Below are 5284 nucleotides of genomic sequence, written 5' to 3' on the forward strand. Positions count from 1 at the left end.
ACTACTACTACTACTACTACTGCTACTACTACTGCTACTGCTACTACTACTGCTACTGCTACTACTACTGCTACTGCTACTACTACTGCTACTACTGCTACTACTACTACTACTACTGCTACTACTACTACTACTGCTACTGCTACTACTACTGCTACTACTACTGCTACTGCTACTGCTACTGCTACTACTACTGCTACTGCTACTGCTACTGCTACTACTACTGCTACTACTACTGCTACTGCTACTGCTACTACTACTGCTACTGCTACTACCACTGCTACTACTGCTACTACTGCTACTGCTACTATTACTACTTCCTCTAATTCTGGTGATGTGCCTAAGATCAGACCGATAAGGACTGGCCAAGTTGTGAACAACTTTGAATGTAAACAATTGGATTTTAAATTGAAATCTGACAGAAACAGTGAAGTTGTTGTAAAATTGTAGTGATGTGGTGACATGAGGCAATTTTGGTAATAATAGGAGTAGCAGAGATTTGAACCAGTTGAAGTTTACCGATTGATTTATGAGGCAGACCAACCAGGAGGGAATTACAGTAATCATTGGGACAAATGACCAGAGTATGGACTCGAATGGAAGCAGAGAGCAGGGAGAGGGATGGACGAAGTTTGTTAATATTACGGAGGCAGAAGCGAGCAGACCGGATAATAATATTAATATGAGAGTGAAAAGAGACAGTACTGTTAAGAATGACACCTAGACTGTTAACTTGAGGGGTTGGAGAGACCAGAGAACTGTCAATTGTGAGGGAAACATTGCTGACTTTAGATAGAGTAGATTTAGTGTCAATGAATAAAATCACTGTTTAATTTGGGGACGTTTGATGCAAAACGGGATTTTATTTAGTCTAAACAGGAAGTGAGGGAGGGAAGAATTAAAGAGTGGATAAAAAGAGCTGGGTGTCATCGGCACAACAGCGCAGTGAATGCTTAATTTACGGAAGATATTGGCAAGGGGGAGAATAGATGATGAAAAGGTCCAAAGGAACTGTTCTAGGTCCAAGGTTTAGTTTAGTTCAGTTTAGTTTAGTTTGGATCCATGTTTAGCTGCATTAATGCTGCTGCTGTTTAGTGATCCATATTACATCAATGCATCAATAAAACACTTTTTAGAAATGAAATAAAAAATAAAAACACATGGAAGTCAACTTGGCAGCATACATGTAATTTCAGGTTAAACACATAATTAACTGGTGTAATTATTAGTCAACAACCTGGACTTACATTGTTTACAATTTACTAAAATATTGTTTAAAATTATTACTGTCCTTTGGCATTATACTACAGAACAACAGTTCTTTTCTGTAAAATGAATCTCTTTTTAATAGCATGCCTATTAAAATAAGTTTTATTTTGACTAAATATATTTTGAAATTAAATAAAAAAATATACTATGTTCTAATATAAACATCTATGATTTTTATACAATATTTCTGAAAAACACAAGTGGTGAGTAATTTAATCTATATTTGACATAAAGTCATTCTAACATACATTTTTCTGACACTTCTAGAGCAGTGAAGTGGAATCTGATCTTTTCTGTTTTGGATAATTTGAAGACTATTAATATTCTGTAAGTCCACTAAACCAGACCATAAGCAGGGAATTCACGTGACAGAATTAAGGCTTGGGTTATGTTTCTTATAACATCTGAAGTACTTCATCTGACAATTACTAACCCTCTACCCGTCAATGATGCTGCAGCATCTGTGAATAATGTGTTTTCCCTATAAAAAGTAATGGTGGCAGATTGACTGGCTGCAGTTTGACAGAGGCACCAGCAGAAGGCGCTGGTTACACCGTCATACACAGGTCATGAACCTTTTCATGCTACATCCACAAACTTTCACGTATTTTATTAAGATTTTACATTTTAGATCAACAGAAAATTGGTCTAAAATATAGACACATCATTATGAAGTGGAAGTAAAATGATATACTGCATTCAAGATTAACAAAACAGGTGTGGACTCTTTTCTGCAAGCCTCATCAAGTATTCAGACTTCTGCACCTTCTTTGTGTTCATTCCAACTGCCTGTTTCTGTATATCCTGTAAATTCAACTGTCATATATATATATATATATATATATATATATATATATATATATATATAATTTTTAGCTCTTTATATTAAGTAAAATCCAGTTCCACCAACTACCTAAGTTGGTGGAACTAGATAAAAATGTGTAGCTTAAGCTGAGTTTTAATGTGTGTGTGCGTGTGTGAACATCGCAGGAACACAGGTGTTCTTGTGGTGCTGCCCTCAGGCCTGGTCCTACTCAGCTCTCCCAGGCACAGAGGCTCCATTTGTTCTCCAGCTAATCGCTCCATCTGCCCTTGACATTCCTGCTGCTCTCCTTCTTTATTCCTGAAGCTGGTCGTGCTTCTCAGGGATTAGGACAGATTTTTCTGTGTAATTGTCATGACATCTCATCAGATTCTCTGAAGTTCAATTCTAAGGTGTGGACTCTTTTTCTGTGGTAAATGATGAAGCAAAATCTGTTTCCTGAATAATATTTAACTTTCCATAAGTAAATGTAATTAACGGTTCTATAAATAAATGAGACTATGCCACTGCAAATGGATTTGGACTGAAACTGAGAAAATATTTCTAGCTTCAGGAACCTTCAAGTTCAAATAACTTAACATGAAATATTGCATATTTTTCATTATTGTGGCTTTTTAAACACCCACTAACAGATTTCTGCTGCTAATGTGCTTTGACATTTCTACATATATTTTTTTTACACGCAAAATAATTAAATATATCTTAGTTGTAATAGGTGAGTTTGTGTGACATGTAAACAGATTTAAAACCTTATCATTAATACCTCTAATTAAAATCTGCAGTGCTGCCCTCAGCTTTTAGCCTTTAGCTCGACATGACCTGACAGTAACTTAGTAACCACATTTTATCTTGTGGCCAGTGAGGAGGAGCACAACAGAAATAAATTCCCTGTTTGTAAAAAGTTACATCAACATCTGAAGCTATTGAAAACTGAATGGTTAGTCTGAATCCAATATTTGGTTAAATATGAAATAATTGTCTCAAAGGAACATTTTGCATTAAAAGTAAAGTTTCTCTTTCCTCTCTCAGCATGGATGTCCAAAACAGCCAGAACAAAAAATGAATTATTTTATATAATCATATGTTTGTCATATGTTTGACATGTCAATGTCAATGTCAAATTTATGTATATGGCACTTTAATAATAGGTGTAAAACTGCACCAAAGTGCTGTACAGGAACGACAATAACACAAATTGATAAAACAGAGTATCAAAACACTACTTAAAAAAAATGCCAAAGAACAAAAATCCCATCAGTCTCAGCTGGAATGAGCCTCAGAGACAAATTGTCTCATTTGTTGGTCCACTGCTAGAGAACTATGAAATAATTTAAAAAAGTAAAATACTTATTCTCAAACTGTAATTTATTATTTTCCATTTTATGTCTTAAGTTAAAAGAAAATTAGAAGTTAAAAGAATAATAAATGTTTGTATTGTTAAATATTTCTGATTTTATCTATTTATATCCAGTTTTAATTAAAAATGTTTGCTTTATTTGGAACCTCAGTATTCTGTCATTAAGGTAAAATGTCTCGGTGTGGTTTGAAGGTCGAATGTCTGTTTATAAAACAAACAGTTTGATGTAAAAAACCCATTCAGGTTGTGAGCTCCAATGCTTAAAAGAATCTGGAGTCGCTGCTAAAAATGGCTCCCAGACTGATAACTCCTCAGTCAAACATTAACTGAGTTTCTGCTCAACCCAAAACATAAACTTCAAACACTGGGTGGGTCTCTCTGCTGCTGGCTCCATTCACTCATCTGTTTTTCCTCCCCTGTCCCACTGACCTGTCTGAAAACCAATCCCAGTTCCTTTGGATGCCAGTCAAGGTTGTTTTTTATTTATTTATTTATTTTTCTGCAAGCCTCATCAAGTATTCAGACTTCTGCAGCTTCTTTGTGTTTGTTCCAACTGCCTGTTTCTGTATATCCTGTAAATCCAACTGTCATGCTCAATGCAGCACTACCTGTTCTCAGTTTCCACAGCAAATGAAACCTGATCCACCTGACGTCTTCAGAGTGAGGGGGTGGACCCGTTCAGATACGGGAGAGCTGAATGTGAGGTGGGCTGTGGTAGAAGCAGATGGGAGCGAGTGTAAACAAGAAAGACAATGCAGGATGAAAGCAGAGACACCAGAGTCCAACATGCAGAACATGAGTTTGCTATGAGGGCTCAGAGTTCATTCTGTTTGATAATCCAGCTATAAAAGTCAAGAACACTCAGCAAAGTATTGATGAGGTGCTTAAAAACAAACTAACTCATTGCATGTTAACACAGCTGCTGTTGTCTTAAGGAGTGTTCCTTACTGAGTCAATGTCATAAAAACAGAAGATTTAGATCTGCAGAAGTCCAGTTTACCTGTTAGAGGATGAAGATGTCAGTCTATCCCTTGTTGATCCGTCACCCAGCCTGGCTCAACTCACTGCCTCTCCACATGGGAACAGTTTATGGGCTGGATTCAGAAACCTCAGGGAGTTTTAGTTGTTGTTGCTCAGGTTGCTCCTTCTAATGTGATGTCGTTCTGCGGTTCTGTCTGAGCGAGACAGCGGGCGTTCAGTGCTGGAGGCTGATCCTCCTTCCTCCTCAGTCTGTTGGCCGTTACCACCTGCCCTGTTCTGTCAGCTCCCTTTTTAGCCCTCTATGCAAATAGAAAGACTTGGCCTTGGGGTGGCGCCTGCAGTGGAGGAGGAGGAGAAGGAAGAGGAGTCAGGACTGAGTAGAGCTGTACTGATTTCCCTCCACTAAACACTCCTCCCATGTTTATACTGTTATAGTTCCACCTTTATTTCCACCTTTCATCCATACTGGAATAACTCAGGAGCACAACCCTGGAGAAAATAGAAATCCTTCAGAATAAATGCTCCTGTCAGCTGCATTTATTTTGTTCAGAACCAGATCAGAACCAGATCTGAACCATTCACACCCAAACTCACCAGATTCTCAGAATGTGGCTTAAAGTTTGACCAAAGTCAAACTTTTATTGGAGCCAAGTTAAAGACGCTCCCAGTGTTATATATTTTATATCATCATAAAATGTAGACTAACAATAAAAGCACAGCTGGGCTATAAATATGGATTTACACAACAGGATTTCATAAACTACAAAGGTTTTAAAAAGTGGCATGTTAAAAAAAACTAATTCCTCTTAGTTTTTGTTTGAGCTGATGACATCACAAGAGGCACAAGGACAGAG

General features: G+C 37.3%; 1 protein-coding gene across 2 annotated transcripts in view; it reads right to left on the reverse strand.

The window, feature by feature from the left end:
- The window catches only part of rnf223 (ring finger protein 223), an 8139-nt gene extending 3066 nt beyond the window's left edge, over positions 1–5073 (reverse strand). Inside the window, exons 1-2 of one of the 2 annotated variants that reach the window (XM_016661997.1) lie at positions 4450–5073; positions 4058–4158 (exon numbers count right to left, since the gene is read on the reverse strand). The gene's annotated coding sequence lies outside the window, so the exon portion shown is untranslated. The remainder of the gene's footprint in view (positions 1–4057; positions 4159–4449) is intronic. The other variant, XM_007574447.2, reaches the window with a different exon arrangement.
- Positions 5074–5284: the final 211 nt, after the last annotated feature.

The sequence above is a fragment of the Poecilia formosa genome, unplaced genomic scaffold, assembly GCF_000485575.1.
Source record: "Poecilia formosa unplaced genomic scaffold, Poecilia_formosa-5.1.2 Scaffold352, whole genome shotgun sequence".
Lineage (NCBI taxonomy): Eukaryota > Metazoa > Chordata > Actinopteri > Cyprinodontiformes > Poeciliidae > Poecilia > Poecilia formosa.